At 40.7% G+C, this 23209-nt stretch overlaps 1 protein-coding gene and 1 non-coding gene across 2 annotated transcripts in view; both read left to right on the top strand.

Annotated features, from left to right (window-relative positions):
- Nucleotides 1–23209, top strand: part of Tenm3 (teneurin transmembrane protein 3) — a 1297160-nt gene that overhangs the window by 554893 nt on the left and 719058 nt on the right. The window lies entirely within an intron of this gene.
- Gm25830 lies at nt 9451–9582 on the top strand. The gene has a single exon (XR_003947718.1). It is a non-coding gene; the product is annotated as a small nucleolar RNA SNORA17 (small nucleolar RNA).

Genomic DNA, 23209 nt, shown 5'->3' with positions numbered 1-23209 from the left:
AGACTCACTGCTCCTACACTAATTCAAATCAATGATGTTTCCTTAAACACCAGCTATATTTGCATTGGGTTTTGCTTTGTTTTCTGATAAACTTAATTTGTACTCTCCTAAAAGGGGCCTAAATTGTTTTCTTCAGGCAGCCAATATTTGCATTGATAGTATCTATAAATTGGACATTTTTGTGTAACTAACTGAAATAATTAAGAAATCAACAAAATTGAAAGAAACAAAAAAACCCTCAATTGTGTAATTTGTTTTCTTCAATGATTAGCCTCCAAGACTGAAGCAGTTTTCACTAGCAAGGATGTTTCACTCACCAAAAAAGGGAAAGTAAATAACAAAAAGTGAAATAAATTAGTATGTAATGGTCCTTCACAGCCTATTACGTAAGCCTTTCAGATACAATTTGAATGTAACAAGTTCCTCTCTATTCCTTTTGTCTCTGTTGTATTATAAAGCATAGTGATTACTATTCATTGGGATTGAATTACTCTTGTTTATATTTAGTTTCTTGTTTCCAAGAAAAAAAAACAGAATGAATTATACATCTGCCTCTGTCCAATTTGTACAGTGAACATACACTCTAAGTCAATTGTTCAGCAACAATGGGAAGCATTCAGGGAGGAAAAAAAAAAAAGACTGTGAGAAAATGTATATGGGAACACAGCTTGCTAACAGAATGAAAGCACAAATATTTTGCATTACAAATAATTCTGCAATTGCAACCAGGTTGTATTTGGAAAAGGCATTTGTATGGAAGCTGGTTGACTAGGTGTACAGTTTCCCACAGAAGTTACCTTAAACGATTGTCCGAAGCTTAATTAACCATGAATAGAAATAAAGTCCGAAGCATTCATCTGTGGGTTTTGTGTGGAAATAGGCGTATGTGTGCATGGATTTGGGGGGTACGGACTCTTTTCTGAACAAATCTCTTGCTATAGATTCGTCTTTCTACTTAGTATTTTAAACACATTTGAAACCTTATAAAATGAATATCATTATAGATAACAAAATAGTAATGTATTAAAAGATTCGGAATTAGTCCCTGTCTCCATCTCAGATGTAGCCCATATACAGACTAAGAAAGACTAAGAGGCAACAGCTGCTATCACTTTTTAATGGCCCCCTAGGTGCCTTTCGGCAGACAGCGGCTGTGTCTCTGTCCCCTATCTTAGGGTTTCTATCGCTATAGGAAAATACCATGATCAAAATCAACTTGGGTTTATTTCAGCTTTCAACCCTCAGGTCACACTCCATCACCAAGAGGAGCAGAAGCTCAAGGCAGGAGCATGGAGGTAGGAACTGGCAGAGGCCATGGAGGAGTGCTGCTTACTGGCTTGCTCCCCATGGCTTATCAACCCACTTTTAATTTTTTTAATTAATTAATTAATATATTTATATATTTACTTATTTACATCCTGACTGAACTTTCCCACCATCTTTCCCTCCTAGTTCTTCCCTCACACAACCCTCCCCTAACCACTCCTTCCTTTCTCTTCAGAAAAGGGGAGAGGCCTTTCATGGGTATCAAGTTGCAGTAAAACTAGGCCCATCTTCTCCTGTGGTGGCTAGGAACAGCAGCCCAGTAGGGGAAAGAGTCCCAGAGGCAGGCAACAGAGTCAGAGACAGTCCCTGCTCCTGCTGTTAGAGTTCCACATGAAGACCAAGATGCACAACTATTACATACGTGCAAAGGGCCTAGGGCCCTCCCATGTATACTCCCTGGTTAGTAGTTCAGTCTCTGTGGACTCCTATCAGGCCAGATTAGTTGATCCTGCAGGTTTTCTTGCGGTTTTCCTTGGCCCCTCCATCAGCCCACTTTCTTATACACCTAGGGACCACCTGCTCAGAGTGGGCAGGACCTCCCTCATAAATCATTAATCAAGAAAGTACCCAACAGGCTGGCTCACAACCCACTCTGGTGAGAGCATCTTCTCAACTTAGGTTCCCTCTTCACAAAGGTCTCTAGCTTGTTGCAAGCTCAGAACAAACTTCCTCCCTTCCTAGAAGTTCCTGACTTTAAAATGGACCACCACTATCTTTCAGCAAACCAGGTTACACCCAGAGCAGCTGATCAGTGCTGGTTAAAGGTAACCTGTTGTGAAGGTAGAAGAAGATGATATTGACTTAGAATCTATGATATTCCAGACTCCGTTAGGAAAGCCAGGGACATGACAATAAAAATCTAATTATTTTTTTGTCTTCAAGCTTACTGTCTCTCTTGGGAAGAAAGACAATTTTAGAAACAAATGAGCAGAAAAAATGAACAAAACTATCCAAAATAGATAGATAGATAGATAGATAGATAGATAGATAGATGGATGGATGGATGGATGGATGGATAGATAGATAGATAGATAGATAGATAGATAGATAGATAGATAGATAGATGATAGATAAATGGGAGTTATAACCAACCTTTCTGTGGAGACAAAGGAAACAGTGGGAGAATAGATCAGCTTTCGCTAGGGAAGTCAGGGAGAATTACCCGGAGCACATAACCTTTCTCTAGAGATAGAAAACCCGAGCAAATCTTCAGGGAGTGGCTTGCATACTGAAAGACTCTAACCTAGCAGTTTGAAGAAACAAAAAGAAAGAATAATCTAAAGGGAGGTGGGGAGAGCCAAGCAGAGGGAGCAGCCCTGGCAAGTTATACAGATGGCTTTTGTAGCTTTTTGATGGAGTATCTCCTAGAAACAATTGATAAGAGGACAGGATTATAGACTGATGGGTTTTCAAGAGTCTCAGCTTATCAAAGGGGCAAGCAATGTTCAGGAACTTATCCACAGTCAGAGGGTAGAGGGCAGCAGTGCTCACTTATGGCTGACCAGGAAGGAAAAGGACATTGGGACCAGGGCCTAGACTATAGCCTTCAAACATCTACTTCTAGTGCCTTTCTTCTGTCCATGAGCTCTACCTCCTAAGGTTTCCAAAATAGTACCAGTGGTCGGGGATATTGAAAACATGAGTCTGAGGGGCACATTTTAGGCTCAATCCATAATAGTTATCCAAGGAACGTTATTAGAGAAGTGGCTTTGACATTTTTTTCCATCTTTCTGTCTGCCAATGGAGAATACACCATAGGAATCCAGTTCCATTTCAGGATGGAAATGGGAAGCTGAGAGACAAGAGTGAGTTACTTCAAAGTGATCCCCAAAGAACTCAAGGTGCTTGGGCAGGAATAATTCAAAGCAAAAATAACAAAAGAAAGCAATTAAATTTGGTACATAGACTAGAGGATGAAAGATAGCTTCCAGGTTTGTGGTTTGCGACCCTGGCTTTAGGATAGTGACATTCCCTGGGAAGAAAGTGACATTCCCTGGGAAGAAAGTTCTCTCTGAGAAAAGGCTGCTTTGGATTGGCCTCTTTTCAGAACTGATCTTGATGGAAAACAATCAAAATGTATGATGCATAGTTTCGATATAAAGAAATATCATTTGATGATGGTTACCTATTGCATTAGTAAATTAATAAGGTTGTACATAGATTTTTTGGGGGGTGGGGGACAAGCCACAAGATGAATCTTAATTACTGTGTATATCCTTTCCATCTTAATTTTCAGGTTCTTTTCACTTATTCACTTCAAACATGATGAATTGTCTGATACCTCTAGATGATTTCTGAATAACTAAGCTTTATTGGTATCCAGGAAAGCAAAAATAAGCAGTGCTCCCATCCCTCACACTCCCTTCCTTCTCCTCCCGGCCCTCTTCTGCTTCCTTCTCTTTCTCTTCTGCTGCTTCTGCATCTTTGGAACAGTTTTGTGCATCCTTTCTTTTCTCTGTTTCCAGAGTACTGAACTTACAGGTGTGCACCACCACACCCTATTAGCTCTCTTAACTTAATGAATTACCTTTGCAATTTCATCCTTGGTAATATGAGGCTACCCATCATGAAGGATGCCTTTCAATGAAGAAGAAAGGAATGGGCTAGCTCAATGGGAGAGGGTATGTGCACAAACAATCATGCCTGATATTCCTAAATTGCTGTCTGGAGTAAGGTTTATATTTCATCTGATGAGATCACTCTTGGCCTCATATTCTCTCAAGAGAGTGACAGAGATGCCTTAAGCTCTCTGTTAAAGATCTGTGCCATTCCTTAAAAAAAGCTCTATCAAAACAGCAGACACAAGGAAATACTATTGATTACATTCTTGCCAAAAAGCACAATGATGAAGGTGAAGTTGGTGACTGACACATGGTCTCATTGAGATAATCCACAGCCTAAGGATGTACTGCTGGGAAGTTTAGAGCAAACTCTAGCACAATGCATTATGGTATAAAATATATGCCAGGGGCTCAGTTATACTCAGTTTATTATTTAAACAATGAGGATAGTAGCATCTACTCCATGATAAGTTGTTTTTAAGAATAGTTTTTAAGGGCTAAATTACTTTCAAGGACACACACACATACACAAATATTTTGTTGCTTCAAGAACAGGGTTTATAATTGTACTGGCTAGTTTTGTGTCAGCTTGACACACCTGGAGTTATCACAGAGAAAGGAGCTTCAGTTGATGAAATGCCTCCATGAGATCTAACTGTAAGGCATTTTCTCAATTAGTGATCAAAGGGAAAGGCCCCTTGTGGGTGGGACCATCTCTGGGCTAGTAGTCTTGGGTTCTATAAGAGAGCAGGCTGAGCAAGCCAGTAAAGAACATCCCTCCATGACCTCTGTATCAGATCCTTCTCCCTGACCTGCTTGAGTTCCAGTCCTGACTTCCTTTGGTGATGAACAGCAGCATGGAAGTGTAAGCCGAATAAACCCTTTCCTCCCCAACTTGCTTCTTGGTCATGATGTTTGTGCAGGAATAGAAACCCTAACTAAGACAATAACCTTGCTTGAATAGATTGATTTACTATAATTTACCTAGCTTGAAAATTATTCAGATTGTAAAGACTCACTACTATCTCTCACATTGTTTCTTTGGACCACTCGAAGTCTGCGTGACACATGGTGAGGATTGTGTTCTTGTAAACATCTGATGAGAGTCATTGACACCATCACTTTGATGGCTCTTCTAAAAGTCGTGCACAGAATGTCAAGAGCATCATCTGTAGAGTCCAGCATCAAGAACATGAAGAAGAACAGACATTACCCTTGGCTATGTCCCATATCCATAGACCTTAGACATGCAGCATGACCGAACAGCATCTAAATAGTCCCACTAAATAATTTTTGTTCAATTTACAACATAAAATTAACTACTTCAGTCCCTAATAAGTATATTCTCAAGTGTCACTTTTCCAGAAGACAATTTAGGCCAGAACCATCAATGAAAATCCTATCTAGGATGTTAGGATCCATCCTCACACATGACTTCAGTAAAATGGGTCAGAGCTCACCAAACACTCAGTCATCATCAAACCCCTCCTGTTGGAAGCACCCATTTGTTAAGAACCCCATTTGCTTTGGATGCTGTTAAATAATCTTGGACCCTGTACAGGTATCTTGAAATAGCCCAGGATATGGCTTGGGATAACGTGTTTTTAAAAGACTAGAAATACTTCTGTGAGATTGGGCAAAATAATTGGGCTCTGACCTTCAGTTTTACTCAATGTAACATGGTCATAATAGCATGGCATTTGCTTTGAGGAGAATTTGAAACAGTACAGAAAAAGCAGCAGGCTCCCCTGGCTTGTAGTTTAGTGCTGGTCGCTATTCCAGTTTGTTCACAAGTCTTTCCATCTAATTCCAGATTGTAAGGAACTATAACACTTACCAGCCGTTCCTAGCATCAGCCATCTTGTCTCTCATTCTGCTATAGGATTTTGTTAGCCATTCCCTCTCCTCTAACTAAAAAAGAAAATTTGAAGTTAAAGTTTAGTGTGTGAGGAAAAAACAAGACTTACAAACCAGACAGGTGATCCAGGAAAGGTAGGTTGTCTTAGCAGAACCAATGTACTAATGGAAGGAGGAACCACAGCAGAAGTGTAAAGATCTGAGATGGCTCAAATGTACTGTTACCTGATGTACTTGCAACTGACATTGCTTGGATGTAACAGGAGAATCTGCTTTACTATTGATTCTAGGTGACTTGGTCAAGATAATGAGAAATATAACACACCTATAAAATGTACAAAGCAATGAGAATACAGTTGTCTTAGGGAGTTCCATTTCTGTGAAAAGATACCATGACAAAGGCAACTCTTAAAAGGAACAACATTTAACTGGGGCTAGATTACATGTTCATAAGGGCAGTTTATTATCATCATAGGAGGAAGACAGCGTCCAGGCAGGCATGGCATTGAAGTAGGAACAGAGAGTTCTATATTTCTATCAAAAGAAAGCCAGGAGCAGACTGGTTCCCACATGGTTAAGAGGAGGGTCTCATTGACCACTCCTGTAGTGATACACTTCCTCCATTAAGGCCACACCTACTCCAACAAGGCCACACCTCCTAATAGTGCCACTCTCTGGGCCAAGTGTATTCAAACCACCAGAACAGTGTTGCCATGGAACAGTAACGTCATAGCATTTCTGTGATAATGTAACTTGGTATTATTGGCATCCAAGGGTGAGTATGCAGCATGAGCTCCCAAATGTCATACAAAACATCAAAAGTACAAAGAAAAACTTCCAGAATTCTTCAGCCTTAAAAATGGGTTACATCTCTCTTAAAATTACAATCCATCTGTGAGTATGTATCACAGTAAAATCTAGTTAATAGATTTGTTATTATTGAAATACTAACAGAGTAATGCTTTGTTCGAGCAAAATATCACATTCCATCTCAGAGTAAGTCCTCCAATTTTGGTACAAATTCATCGTGGAAAGAATGACAGTTCATTAACTCCTAGAAAATGTATGCTTATTAAGTATTTAATGAGTTTAACCTTTATGCTAAATATAAAATAATAAGAAACCCGGTACCTTCCAAACTTTTCATCTATGGTTAAAATCATCATCTATAGACTTCAGGTATTTTAATTTAGTGAAATTTAGTGAATGTTTTAGCTTCGTCTTATCTACTTCCCATCACCTGGTTTTATTGTCTTTCTTTCACTGCAGTCACTTACAGGAGATTATTTCCTTTCCAAAGACTATTTTTATACAAGCCGGACTGCTGTTCAGTGAAATATAATCCAACTCAACCCCTACCGCAGCCAGTAAAATCGTCAGTCGGTGTTGTGGGGAGCAATCATTGAAATGATGAAATGGCAGGAGCTCTGAGAATAAGCAATGGAAAAATTCTGCAAAGGCTAAAATTATACCATGGGGACCCCCTCGATCACCACAGCCCTGCTCTGGCTGAGAGTCAGTTCTCTCTGAGAATGGAGAGCCTGTCCTGTGAAAGGGAACCATTCTCCAGGGGCAAAATCACCTTCCAAGGGAGCACTGGCCTGTAAATGACTGCCTGATATTTACAAGGGAGTGACCACTTGCCCCTTTCATATTACCAAGCACCTTGTCTTGATGTGATGCAAGGCGGTCTGCTATAAGAGATATTTGATTAAATATTAAATGGGTATATTAACATACTCTTGTATGTTAATACTCCTCTCAGTAGTGCAAGGATATTTCTCTCTCTCTCTCTCTCTCTCTCTCTCTCTCTCTGTGTGTGTGTGTGTGTGTGTGGGTGTGTGGGTGTGTGTGTGTGTGTGTGTGTGTGTGTGTGGGTGTGGGTGTGGGTGTGTTTGAGAGAGACAGAGACAGAGACAGAGAAACAGAGACACACAGAGACTGAGACAGAGAGAGTTTCTCTCTCCTGGAACTTGCTCTAGAGAGCAGGCTGGCCTTGAACTCAAGAGATCCACCTGCCTCTGCCTCAGGAGTGCTGGGATTAAAGGCGTGAGCCCCCACTGCCAGGGGCAAGGCTACTCTTAAAATATCTAATCCAAAACAAATGATAAGCAAGAGAGTGATTTAGCAATGAGAAATGACACACTGTAAAAGTTTATGATGTATAGCACGTCCTCTGTGAACATAAGAGTCTCTAGCTGACTTGGGAAGAATGGGAAGGCTATGGTTTGCTGAACCATGGGGGGAGGGGGGTAATGAAAGTACAAGAGGAAAATCAGCAGTGATAAAATTCTTTAGAGTTACCTGTTAAGTCCAAAGCACACTGACTTGAGATCAGGAAAGATGCTGATTATCTAATACGCCAACCCAAACGCATCATTTTGAACAGGAAATTTAAAAAGAAACTCAAAGTTGGGCATGTTTTGAAGAATTAAATCAAAGGGAGCCAAGGGCTGACTGAGGCAGAGGAAAGCTGGGTTTTTTTTTTTCTTCTTTTCTCTTTTTTAAAAAAATAATAATTCATTTAATATAGATCAAACCAGGAAATGATATTTATCCCAAAGACTCAGAACTAACGACAGACATCAACACCACCCACCAAGGCAGTTTATATTCCAACCTCTCTCTGAAATGTCTCACTTTCATCCTGTTACAGAACCTGCTGTGGTCACTCAGTTCAGCATTAGGTAGCTCCTATAAAAGATTTTTTCCCTCGCTTAATGGATCTTGGTGTTTTAAAATATGAAAAAGAAAAATAATGTGCAAAGTTGGCTGGCGATTGAAGAAACCAAACAACATAGTTAGCAAGTATGGGTGGTCGTGTGAGTCTATCATTTGTCTTGGCAGAAACAGAACCAGCCTCTGTTTCCTATTTTCTCCATATGCATAGTTGCTGGACGCGAATGGGGTTTCTTTAGGCTTTGGTTTCTCACTGTGGGTAGTTCATTTCCACTGTCAGCCTTGTGGGGTTATAATAAGCATATGATAAGATGATTATAATAACGGATAGGACGTTGGGGTGTGTCTCTGAGGGAGCTTCCAGAGAGGATCAACTGATCAGGGAAAACCTGCTGTGAATGTGGACATCATCTCGCTATCTGCTGGGGTGCCGGGCTGTGGAACGCCAACTGAATCCCGTTGTCCATTCCTTTCTGCTTCCCGATGTGTCTAGATCTGAGCAAGAAGCTCGTACGCATGCTGCTCCCTCTGTGATAGACGGCACACACGCTCACGACGCTGTGAGAAAACAACCTTTCCTCCCAGAAGCTGATATCCGTCATATATATTGTTAAAGAAACTAACAAACAAAACAAAAGGTTGCTGAGGTGCCATCTACTAAACAGGAGGTGCCATCTACTAAACAGAAGCCAGAAGCTGTTTCAGTGTGGTAGAACACTCCACATTCTTGTTCAGTAACTACCAAGTGTGATGGAGAACCAAACTGTCCTTATAAAGTCCATTGCTATGGAAGCTGGAGTGACTCTTTTCCAGTATAATACTGCTTAGTAAATTATACCTCCAGTTCACTACAACTTTTAGTGCCTGTTTATCCCAAAAGGGGAGAAGTGATTGTCACCATGAGTGCTGATGAACCATGTAAAGGAATTAGTTGTGTGACCAGAGAGTACACTGGGTTCCTTAAAAGAATGTGAACAAATACGGCTATGCAGACAGGAAATGCAGAGAAATAAGAAACATCAAATAGCCTGCCTCAGGAGCAATGCAGCTGTGCCCGGCTGTGCCACAGGTACCTCAGTAGGTAGCAGGGAGGAGAGAGGCTCTGTTGAAGCTCAGTATTGTGACCTGTGAATGTCTGAATGATTAGCAGCTTAACATTCCCTGTAAAAAATAGTGAGCCCAAGATGACCACCAACCTGGCACCACGGGACCTGAAGAAAGAACTAGCCTGAGATGACCATCAGTGGGGCACCTTGCAGGCCTGGGGAGTCAGACCATGCGAAAGATGACCCCTGACTCAGTCACCACTAAGAGGAGCAAGTGGTGGAGAAATGAGAAGAAACAGAAGGAGGTAGGTAGGGATAATGAGGAGAGGCCAAACAAAAGACTTGAGGGTAGTGGGGAACAGCTTGATGTGAGTAGCCAGTGATGTCACCTGGGACCATGGTAGTGTGGTCCTGGCCTGTGTTACCTCCGGGTGTCACATCTGAGTACATGGCCCTTCAGTAGCAGCGATCTGTAACCACCAAAGGGCAAGCAGATGTCCCGGTTCTGAGCTGCCTACTGGGGATATGATAGCTGAGGGCTATGGAGAATTGGCCCCACCCCTCACCTGGGCATTATGGGAAAGCTGGCCCTGGGGAGAGGAGAGGAGGAGAGCCGCCCCCACTCCTTGCTAGGGGCAGTACTCAAGAGAGCAGACCTCACACGTTGTAGGAGTTGCGGGTGAGCCTCCCTGAAGATACAAATGGGGGAGTCTCCCATGCAGTGGAGTGGAAAAGGGAAAGATAGCCTCCTCCCCTAACCTTACCTGCAATAACAGATGGGAAACCTAGCCTTGGGGTCATGAGAGCAAAGACCTGTCCCTGCCCCTCACCAGCAGTAGTAGCACTTGGGAGAGTAGGCACTGCACCTTGGCTGGGCAGGACAGTAGAGCTGGTCCTGGATGGTGGTGGTGGTGGAGGGGGTGCCAGTGAGGTGACCCCGAGGGCATGAGTGTGGGAGAGCCAGCCTTGCCTATTGTCTGCTATAGTGCTGTAGACAAGAGAGAAAGACCCTCCTCCCCTCTCTCACCCTCTGCCATCTATGGCAGCTGGCCCCGGGATCATGAAAGGGGGAGAAATGACCCCGTCCCTCATCTGCTGCAACACTCAAGAGAACAGGCGCTGTATCTCAGCTCAGCTACCTCTCAGGCCCAGATCCAGGGCTTTGAGTTAGTCCATCCCAACATCTACCCCACTGATGAACTACTAGAGTGCGTGAAATGGGCCGGTCCTACAGATCCAAAACTATAGGGTCTCCATAACACAGGATAAGCACAGGATATGAAAGAGGAGTCCCCTGTGAGGTTCCAGTACCTACTGCAAGGAACATTTGCAAGCAAAGAAGTGTGGGCAAAAGGGTATACTATAGGGCACACTGTGACGCGATACAGCTTCCACAGTGAGATCTTTTCTTTTTTCCTCCATTGGGGAGAGGTTGTAAGGGTGGGTATGAGGGGGTGGGAAAATGAGTGGAATGGAGTGCATAATGTGAAATTCACAAAGAAGCAATAACAAGTTTAAAAAAAAAAAGGAAGAAGAAACATCAAAAGTGAAAACAGCTTTCCCTAAAACTTAAGTGTATTTAATTCAATCTGCAAAGTATAAAGTTTTTCTGAAATTTTCTGAAGTGACGAAAAGAGACATTATATAGATCTGATCACCTCAATGGCTGTACCGTTAGATTCCATCAGTGATTCAACACAGAAATCTGGAGGAAATATATCAAGCTCTAAAAGCACAAACAAAGCTCTTTTGAAAAGACTTTGCCTGGCATGGCAGAGCTCCCAAGTTCCCACTGTCTCAGTTTGCCTGTGTGTTGGTTGTCAATCCATTGTAGGAAAATAGTAGTTATGTTTCTCTTTAGATTAGGAGGGATGTTAAAAAAAAAAAAAACAAAACAAAACAAAAAACTCCTGACCCTTTTCAGATGACATCATTACCAGAAACAGAACACTTACAGACAGAGGAGACCTTTTCCTGAGGCAGGAGCATGCTTGTTTCACTGCATTCCTCATGGTTACACAGGAAGCCAGTCTAAGCCCCTGATGCTCAAGGGTTCAGATAGTGGAGACCCAGAGAGAAGATGCATCATTGACCTCGAACTGACTGCCACTCACGATCCTTGTCGCTTTCTTTTTTCTCCTTTCTCTCACTTTCTCGTTGAATTGGGTCTTACCTGTCTTAAGGATTCTTCATTAATCCTGTTCTGGGGTTAGAGGTACCAGGAGGTTCATCTTGGTTATGAACCCCACGTTCTTAGTTGGTCTCTGCGTTGTCAATACCGTTTTTCTCCCGTGGTGGGGTCCTGTCTTCTTCCCCTGTGACCACGTTCTCACCTGTTCTTCCAATTAATGCCAATGAGTGATTCCAGGTTTAACTGGGGTTTTGCTCTTGGGTCTTCATATCAGGGATGAGCTTATTATAAGTAACGAGCTGACGCCTGGGCTTCAAAATACTGCTATAAATGCTCTTGTTTAAAGCTGGCCATTAAACATTGAGTTGGGTATTTGGACTGTTTGTGTAGGCAAGGTCACCCATCCTTCCTGAGGTCTCTCCCATGCTGCTGAGGTTTTTTGCACATACCTCATCTGCACTTGACTACATGTAACCCTCAGCCGTGGCAGACATTCTCAAGCTGCCCTTGACTCTTCCCTTGGCCAGCCTGTGTCATGTGCTAGAGCATTAGACTGAGGCTGGCTGATGTTAACATTGACCCACCTGAACGTTTATAGAGCTACTCCAGCAACTGCCATTGTATACTTGTTGGAATGAGATACGCTGGTTACTTGTTTAATTGGTTAGCCACGAGTGACTTGACTAATGGGGGTTTCTGGAAATACAAATAGTATATGCACAGCATGCAGGTAAGTTAAGTACCAACGCTACCTGGGAGCCAGCAGGTATTCTTGATGGCCGCATTTACTTTCTCGTAGTTCAGCATCTTCCTAATTACAATTATATTTCATCTGTGTCTTATCAGCGTCCTTGAAGAGAATAATATATAAATTAGTATAAGCTTACAAATATTCTTGTACAGTTTGAAATATTGTCGTCTTAACCTACAGCCAATAATTCCTTCCAGTGTCCTGAAGTTAGATAACATTATATTAAGGTTTAGAGGAAATAGACTTAATATAATCCATGCATCAGCTTAAAATGAATTAAATATAGATACACATTTTCATTTGATCAAATAGCTCATAAGTATGTGTCTTAAACTACATAAATTTTTAGACAGCATTATGGCTCTCCAATGAGTTGATTTTTTTTCCTAAACAGATTTTTTTAAGTAGACCTATCATTATTAAATGAAAAATTAACATAAAACTGACTAATTTCTTATTATTCGGTCATTATGTAATATAAATCTCACTGTATATTAACTGATACAGATGTCAAGTGCTGTAACGTTTTGTACAGGGAAGAGCAGGCTTCCGGCCTGCCTTTTCTCTTCCTGCTGTGCTCTTCTCATGGTTCTGCTTTTCGTTTTATGGGTCTTTGAAATATCTGAAAATATTAGCTATTTTCCACATCTAACTTTGCTAATCTAATAAACATCTTAGGTATTCCACATGTCTTTATTTACCTCATTCAAGAATGTTAAAGAATAATTATCTGATGTCTTAAGTGTTCATTGGATTTCTTACTCTTGTTATCGAAATATCATCGGAAAAGAATATGCGCTTTTGTAAGTGAAGAAATAGGAAAACTTCTGGTTCAATAATCATGTCATAGCTGGCTCAAGTCAAAAATGCTTAAGTTTTAATAGAAGAGTTCTTAATGAAAGGAAAATGAAACATTACTTTATTCCTTTAAACATAGTATTACCAAATTAAATTTTATTCTGAAAAAGAAAAAAAATGTATTATTCCTAAGAATTCCTCTGAATACACATCCATGTGCATATAATCATATATCTATATATAAGCACTAATATGAAAATTAAAAGTTGAAATGAGCCTTAGAAAACTTATCAAATATAAGTGACTAACACTTGGTATTTTTATATATAAGTACATATATTCTAATAAATAGAGAACAAAGTAACCTCTGGCTTAAAAATAAACTATTCAGCTCATCTTGTTTTGAAAAAAAAAAATGTACTTTAAAATAAGCTAATTCAACTTTGCAACAAAGAAAATAGTATTAGTATACATTAATATCCTAAGCTCAGGTTTGATATTCAACAACATATTAAAATTTTTCTCTTAGTTTCTAACACTTTCAGCTGAGTAAATAATATTGTTTCATAGGCATAGTATTATATATACTTCATTAAAATCATACTTTTTCGGGGCAAATTACAAGAAGTTAAAATAGGAACAAAACCTTTCAGTTAGTCAGGAAGTTCCTGCGCGTCCTGGAAAGAACGGGAATCATTGAACCTGAAGGTATTGAAACCCACTTAACATGTATTCATTGAGTTCATGTGAATACTCACAGTTTTGAACATACTTGCCATGGCTTCTGCAAGACCAATGCCTTCAACAAGCCACTAACTTCTCGGTGGTATCCTCTCTAACCTCTTCACAGAATGATTCTTCTGTATTCAGCTGACATGGTATTTCTTAATGTCATCTTCATGCTCCCAGGAAAAACCATTAGGCCAGTAGGTAGAACTGCTACCTAAACTACCTCTAAAATACGTGCTTATGACCTACATACCTCCTTAGAAGTCGAATTACACACTTGAACATATCCAGCTATACGTATGTCAGTGAAGACAAAACTGAGTGCAGGATCCTCCCTCTTCAAACTCTTGACAGTCCTCTGCTTCCCTTCCTTGCTGACAGACCCCGTACATTTGCTGTTGAAGACCCTGAAGAGGAAGCCATTCTCTGTGCCCCGAGTCTCATATCCAGAGTCACTTGATCTCGCTTCCTATTGGCTCCCTACATTCAGTCACCTTCCCTGTATCTTGCCTTGGTCCTCTTCCAAATTCTTCCACATCCTGCCCTGTTTGTCACCCAGCTTTCCTTGACCAGACTCCTAAGCAGCTCATTATCTGTGCTGGACAAAAATCATAGTCCTGTAAGCACACTCCAGTGCTCTTTTTGTAAATAAATAAATAAATAAATAAATAAATAAATAAATAAATAAATAAATCAACATTTCAGCCCAGCATACAGTATTTGTACCATCTGTTCCCTATCCACCTCACCAGCTCCATTTTGAGCTACCTTGCCATGGGCTTCTGCATGTCCACTATGACTGTATTGTTGTTTCCAGAACTGGTCAGGCGTGCATATGGATGACAGAGGACATCCACTGTGCTCCTGTGAGGCTCAGAAGAAGACTTTGTGAAGTGACTTCTTCCCTTCCACCTTTCCATGGGTTCCAGGGATCTCAGTCGGGTCTCACCAGGCTTGCGCAGTAAACATCTTTCCCCATTGGACCATCTCCTCAGCCCTCAGCCTCATGGAACTTCACAGTAGTTTAGACCGCCATCCCCTTGATGCACATCCCACCAGCTTGATGTTTCCTAATTCAGTTCCTCACATTTCCTTTTCAATGAATCGTGGACAATCCAAGAGACCAAGAGGGATGTTAACTGAATCCAAAGTCTTCCAGTTTCTGCAGCTTTCTGTCATATTGCTGCTGTATAAAAATGAAGGCCACAGGGGGCTTGGGGGATAGTATCTGTACTCTCTAAAATAGCATCTAAGGATCCTGTTCATGATTCCAATGCTGACATGTTTTCTTCCCCCCCCCACCCCCCCTCGAGCTTATAAACCCAAATTGAGTGCCTTCCTCCCAGCTGGCTCTTGTGGGGCATCCTTTGTTGTGAATCCATGTTGCTTTGTTCAGAATATATTGCACTGGACTTAGGAAGCTTCAGTTCCGGGGCAGCGTCAGCTCTGTCGTTTTGGATTTGTGGGATGTTTGTCCTCATCCAAGTATATGTTTCTTCCCCGATGGCTGCACTTTCTTCCTCTGCCCCTACTTTATCACAAGCCTCTTTTTCTCCCCTCGTATTAATATCAGCCCCCTCGAGGGTTCCCAGTACGCAAGCCAGAACGGAGAGAAACGTCCTGATGGGAAAACCTGTGAGGGGCAGAGAAAATGTTGTAGGCTCGGAATCTACAACCGGGAGGTCACTGTACCTCTTTTTTCCCTGCAAATATGTTTTTATTTTATGAAGAGCGTCACCATTTTCCATGGGTGCCATATTCTATACATAGAATTTTGAAGACTATGGCAATCTAAAATTGGTGGAAAAAAAATCACCTTACATCCTAATGAACTGGTGTGTTTTCTGCTAGCCAACCACACTGTTGAATATAACACGGATAACAGATATACAGCCTTCATTAGTGGATCCATAGTGACATGACTAATTAAACATTAAACTACTTCCAAAAGACTCTAGATCAAATTTGACAATCTGTAGGTATCACAGATTTATAAGAAGGCACCACTAGTCAGTCAAAGCTGGCTCGAAAAAGAAAAAATAATAATGAAAGAAAGAAAGAAAGAAAGAAAGGAAGGAAGGAAGGAAGGAAGAAAGAAAGAAAGAAAGAAAGAAAGAAAGAAAGAAAGAAAGAAAGAAAGGAAGAAAGAAAGGTCCAAATCTATTTTCCACTTTAGAAATAGGCATGAGCCCATCTCCTCAGAAGAGTGTATTATTAAAATGTGAATTTGGTGAACGGAGGAGAAAGGAAGACCCAGAGGCAGTGGCAGGGCCCCTCTTCCAGTTCTGTCTCAGCAGCACATTGGACTCAATTAGATTTATTAAATTAGCTAATTGTCATGTTGGAAGGCGCAGGCGAGCTGATCCTGAGATGAGAAACAAAACAAATAGGTTGCAGCAGAACCGATGAGGCACTGGGGAAGCGTTTAGCCTCACTAAACTCTAGGAAACCCGTTCTAATGAGGTGCACCAGGGGCAGAAGAGTCTGCAGAAGGCTCCAAGCTCGGCGAGCATGCTGTGGGACCAAAGGCCTGGCGAGCAGGGATCAACGGCTCCGACTGACATGCATGGAGACTAAGGAAATGTTTAATTAATGGTAGACTTTATCAAACCAAGCATGCCAACCCTAGCTGTATTTGCTAGGAACGCAACGGCCAGAATTAGGAGAAATCTTCTGCGCAAATGGACCGAATGTGATTTAGGTTGTTTCAATTAAGGAACACAAAACCCCTAACAGTACATTTGCGTACATATCTCCCTTGTAAAATGTACCTGATTTTCAATAGGAGAGTGAAATGAGGAATTCCCCCACTCTACGTCTCCCTTCTACTTAGAATGATAGGTCATGGAAACCTTTATCCTGTTGGCGGATGCCAGCAACCAACTCTTGTTGTGTTGTGTGCCTGGGCCTCCTCTGGGACTGTCTCCAGCTGCCCTCCACCCTCTTCCAAAGGCTGTTCTGTTGTCAAAGATAACTGAGGGCTCAGCTAGGCATAATGGCAGCCAGGTGGTCTTATAGTTCCTCAAACCCCTTTTGTCTTGTTAGAATGTTAATATCAAGGCGGGGGGATAAAAGTCACACTTAAAAATAGCATCACGAACATCTTTGTTTTTCTCCATTTGGACTTCCTACTGGATTTCATAAAATGGCAGCCATCACCAAGAGCACTCATTTCCTTTGCAGGTGTGCAAAACCTTGGAAATTTTAGTGGTTTGGCATTCTTTAATTCATTTTTTTTTTAACTTTTAAAGATGACCTGATACATCATAGTTTGTCTCTAGTATCTTAGGTAGAACCATGGAGAATTGCAGCAGGACATCTGTGAGCCTAATCCTGCGTATCATTTGGCCTGTGTTGAGAAACACTTTAATAAGTCAGCCACTGCTGATAACTTTGGGAGGCTGACATCATTCTCAGCCAGGCAGCAGACTTGAGTGGCAGAGGTCCCTCTCTTATGATCAGTTTCATACGGCCCACGTTCAGCTTTTTTCTGCTGGAGAGATATTCACGCTACCATGCCAAGTTGGCATAGATGACTGGACTATTATGTAGAAGCATGCTGGGCAACAAAAATATTGTATATAGATGATTAGATATAGATGAGAGAGTGAGAGAGAGAGAGGGAGAGAGAGAGAAAGAGAGAGAGAGAGAGACATCACATATGTTTCTAGTCTTTCTTCCCAACCAGAATTTCTCAAGTTTTAATACTACAGTGAGGTACTAGTGATTGCCTGGCTTTGTTCTCTATTTACAAAAATGACAATTAATTCTGAATGATCTCCTGGGGACACAGCACTGCTTCTGAATCTTGGTTGGTGTGGCATGCTTTGGCGGTCAGAACAAGTTTGTAAAGGTGGTTTAAGAAGCCACTGTATGCAGCTTCTTATCTCCTCTGATGCCCTCCACTGAGAACCTTGAGTCAAGGCCATATGCCTTCTGCTAACTGGGTTCCATGGGTATTCTAAGGAGAGAAAAATTAAGGATTGAGTGATCTAGAGAATGTGGTAGGACCCACCACCAGCACTCTTGCCTTTGGGGTTCTCCTGAGGAGAGCCTGGTTTGCTCAGTAGAACATTCAGTATATGAGTGAGGCCAAAGTGCCCACATTATTAACACCAACAGCACAAACTAGTAATTTCTTCGCCAATATTATGCCAATCACATGTACATTGAATGTTTTGTTTGGTTTTGTGGGGGATATTTTTTATATCCTTTGTTCTGTCTTGCTCATTTTATTTTTTTTAATCTCTTTAATGTGGTTGTATTCCTAAAATTGATATTCTCAATGCTAACCCAAAGGTTTTTTAAAACTATTTCTTTTATTTTTTGAAATTATAACATAATTACATGCTTTCTCTCTTCACATTCCTGTCTCCAAGTCTTCCCATATAGTCCCTTGTTCTACTTCAAATTCATGGCTTCCTTTTTCATTACTTGTTGTTACATATATGCACATCACATCTGTACAGGTATGTACAAATATATTCCTAAGTACATAAATATAACTGCTCTGTCTGTATTGTTTTCTATATTTTCACAGCTAGTGGTTTGGTACTGGATAATTATTCAGTGTACTTTTTTCTGGGGAAGACTTGTCCTTCTACTTTCAGCGTTCCTTTATTCCCTATAATCAGAAGCTACAACCATAAAATATCATCCCCTTGACTGCCTAAGCATGAGCTGAACATGGGTAACAGCAACACACATGCACATGTGGATGGGGGGAATCCCAAACACCTGGACCCTACCCAAAAACTCTACACAACTAAGGAACTTTTTTTTCTTTTTGGCAGTACCAGGGCTTTAACTCCATGGCATGCTAGACAAGCATTTTATCTCCAAGTTGTACCCCTCTATCACTCTTTTTAAAGAATTACCTTCACATTTGATACTTTATTTATTTTATTTATTTTAAAAATAAATAAATATTTTATTTATTTATTTATTTGTTTGTTTTCCCAACATTAATCCATTTTAGGTAATGATAATAAAGAGCAACTACTTTTGAAGTCAATGTACTAGTAAAATTCACAACACTAGTCATTTAAAGTCTCTAAAACAGCATTAATGATTTAGTCAATTTCAGGTTTTTCTGGAATTCATTTACTCAGCACCATAAAAACACCCCCCTACACAGTGTCCTGTAATTGTTCCTTATAATTAACATGCATTCCAAGCACAGAGCAGGCCATACTCGTGTGGGCCCTTGGCTGGTTTTAGATTTGGAAAGCAGAGTAAGTTCACACTCCGCTATCTTTGCTCTTCCTTAAGGCCACAGTCTGTTCTTCTTTCCCTCTACCCTGCCGTTGTTCCCAGATCCCTGCACCCCTATGGAAGCTACCCTGCAGCCTCCATCTCTGCTCCACCTGGTCCAAGAACAATAAGAAGCTCCCAACTTAAGAAGCGAAGGCTGAGACCTTGTTTTGGATGTTCTGTTCTATCTAATAGAAATCAGCTAGTTGGTGCACATATGAAAATGAACTTTTTCTTGGCCCAGAAGAAATGGCATTTTATTTTACATGTATGAAGTATTAAGTTTTCTTAAGAAAGAGAATAGGATTTCCATGAATCATTTCTTCACAAGAAACCTTTGGTTCATTGGTTTGACTGTGATAACCTTACCAAGTACAGACATAACACATACACAATACACACACACACACATGTACACATATTCATACATATATAAACTCACATATACATTGCACATATATACATACATATACATATATAAACATACATATACATAGGTATATACAAACATACACACATATACATATATTCATACACACATATCCATACATAGATAAACATGCATATACATACACACAGGTATATACACACACACATATATGCACTCACAGCCTTATTGTAGTAGTCTAAAACAGGATAAAGTATAATAGGATAGAATAAAACAAGGTCAGCATTTAAAGGAATTTTTCTCCCAGTTCTTACCTTGTATAATACCCATCTGAAAGGAGTTTTTAAATCCTATAATTTGTCATAATATTGATTTGCATAACAAATGTTACAGGAACACCCAAACTGGGACTTCTTCTGAGGCCACCAGTGTTCTCAGAGATATTGACTAAAACAATTTCTCTCTGCTACTTCACAAATTTAATCACACTTTCGGATTTATTGGGGATTTCTTTAGAGGGAAAGAAAACAGAGCAGAGGTCTTAGAGCCACTGAGCAAGGTAAGGAGCTTATGCTATTATATCAAACGATAATGCAAACCATAGACATCTACGGTGAGGCTAGGAAACACATGTCTATTTCCCTGGAGCAAAAAGTGTTGCTGCGATCATTTGAAACCGGGGAATATCTAATTCCGAGTGCGCGCTTATTTGTATAACCAGATAAAGTACTGTTTATATCTAGCCGACTAAGAGATGCTTCTTGGGATTTTTCAATATTAATTAATTTATGTGCTATGCTATTGAGTTGGTAAGTTTCTCTCCTTCAGTAGATTGCTGCAAAGAGAATTCTTTGCCTCCCATCCTTTATAGCCCTCTCCTCTGATTAGCCAACACCACTATCTCAGAAATTTGTAGTGTTTTGTCTTGTTAATTGCTAGCTTAACTCGTGAATGTGAGCTGCATGGAGGAGAGGGGAATTGGCGGAGTTGCAAACGTTTGGCCTGTCTGAACTGATTTGACCGGATGGGGATTGGTTCCTCCAAGGGGCCTCTGTCCAGCAATACACCTAAGAACTAATCTGAAACTCTGGTTTTCTCTGATGAGCGACTTTAGTTCTGTGCTTCCTTCTGATCTGTACATAATGAAGGTAATAATATTTATCCAGTGTAGATGAAATCTTCTACTGTGTTGATAGCCACTCCTCACATTGATGAAGTACTTGGTGCTTTCGGACTCTATATCCTCTGTGAAGAACATTGCCTCAACATCTTCCTCTGAATAGATGCATGAATGAAGACTTGGAGAAACCGTATGTCACCACGTATTTGGGGATGCAATTATAGCTAATATTTTACTGGTAGTTTTCTCATGCTAGATGTTGTGAAATATCTCATTTAGTACTATAGCATCTCTATAAATATTATATTCTCTTTACATTGGAAAAAAAGAATAAAAGCATTGAAAGATGAGGACAGTTTCCCAAATAACCCAGTGACAGAGTGTAGGGGCCAAAACAGGATATAAACTTCTACCACCTCCAAGGACTGTGACAAGTTGAAGCTGTTTTTGAGTATGTAATGGACCTGTCTTACTCGGATTTAATTTTGATGTAGGATAGAGCTAACTATCTGGCTAATGATAATACTCCCTTCCTGAAACTGCTCTCATATAATCCTTGGATTATTGTTTGTAGTGACATCAGTCTGGTAACCTGCTTGTGCTAATAACCCACCCACCCTTTGGAGATCTAGCCTCCTACTCTCTAAATCCCTTCAAAATGAAATGAAGACGCCTTCTCTGAGTCAGATAACCATGTTTGTTGTTTTCTGGTGGCCTAGTTCTTTGCAAACTGTGCCATGGGCAAGCCTCCTGTCATCCAGTGCTCACTGAAGCCTCCACTGGGGGATATAGATGAGATGCTGTAGACATCTCTCCTCTCCTCTGTTCAGCATCTTTAGTTTTATAAATGCTATGTCCATCCCATGACTATAGCCACAGAGACCAAGTCCTATGATGTTTTCCAGGGACACATCTTACTCGCATATACTGGTCCTATTAGGGAAAGATGAGATCAGAAGAAGCCTTGAAAAATATCAAATAGACACTTTGCCTCTAGTCTGATCTCATTTCCCTTGGAAAAATTATAGTAGAAAAATATTTACTTGGGTTTCTTTGGTTGGTTGCATAAGACATAGATGCCTAAGGAGAGCCAGCAAATTAGCAGTGCTGATTGATGCACAGAGCTGAGTATCTCTGACCAGCTCTGTTCAAAATGTCCTTAGCCTCCTTTCCAGGAAATGTGTGTCTCATGGAGACAACTCAAACACACTTGGCTTAAAACTCATCTAGATTTTTTTTTTTTTCTGCTATAAAAGCAAGAATGGAGCTTCCCGTGTTAACCACTCTGTCCCTGTTGTGTATGAAGATTCAGGATACCTAGCTCTCATCAAAGTGGAAGGAACAGTGGAAACAGCTGGAAGAACAAATGTTATCAACAGTCCTACTCGGTGCTAAATCCTGAGAATTACAATAAGAACTGGGACGCAAGATATGTGTTATAGAGTGATGGTAGCCATAATATCTTGGAGATAACCAACGGTCTAAGGACTCCAGCAAAGGGAACTCAGTGCTTGATACTACAAGCATCACCAAGTGCCGGCAATAGGGATGTAAATGGGCTCAAGAAGAGACTCTATCACTACTGTACGGTATCCAACGACTTTCTAAGCACTTGCATTAATACCCAAAGATGACTACAGCTCGTCACGGAAGCTTCCTTTTACAGTAGACAGGCTACTACAGAGACTCACACTAAGTCAAAGTGTGGACAATAAGGGACGGTGGAATGCCCATCACCACCTGGGGCATCTATAACACACTCTTACACCCAAGGCTCTGGGAATGTGAAGATATGGGCAGCAGGCAGCAGATTGTAAGAGCCAGAACACCAGACAGAATTGTTACAGACTATTATCTTCTGGACATGACAGCGATGTCGCACCCATCAGCTCTTCAATGATGCAGTTGCTTTCATATGACCACACCCATCAATACCCCACCATGGACATGAGGAAGAGGACACGAATTGAATTCAAGAGGTAGACGTAGGGAGAAAATGAGAAACTGTGGCCAGGGACAGAGGATATGATGGAAGTATACAGTATTCACATATAAAATTCTCAAAAAGAAGCTTTAAAACTCTACTTTGAAACAATGTAGATAGCGAATATTTGATGAATGAATTAGCGAGTAAATAAATACAAGGGGAGAAAGTAAGATTGAAATGCTAATAGCAACCTGCCTTTCTCGCTTCTTTTAAATTCTGACTATAAAGGCATTTTTCTAATAAAGAAAAAAAAGATCCTTTGCTGTATCAGTAAGCATCTAGTAGGACAGAATGCATTTAGGCTAATCAACAATAAGTTCATGTTTAATATAAACATCCCTGCATGGGTTTACCAGCCATTCATTTCCTTTTTTTTTTTCAAAGTCACGTTTGTTTACAAAGAATTCGGGGGGGGGGGATTTCATTCCTCTTTCAGTCAATTTTTGAATACCAAACACCATGAACTGGGGCTAAAAGTACAAGTTAAAATGTAACTGATTGAGGATGTGGACATTTCGTGTGAGGTGCCATCTCTTCAGACGGCCTCTTCTAACTGCCCACAAAGGCCATTGCGATGTATAGA

Source organism: Mus musculus, chromosome 8 (assembly GCF_000001635.26).
Source record: "Mus musculus strain C57BL/6J chromosome 8, GRCm38.p6 C57BL/6J".
Lineage (NCBI taxonomy): Eukaryota > Metazoa > Chordata > Mammalia > Rodentia > Muridae > Mus > Mus musculus.
The sequence above is the reverse complement of the archived record's forward strand: the minus strand, read 5'-3'. Positions and strand labels throughout refer to the sequence as shown.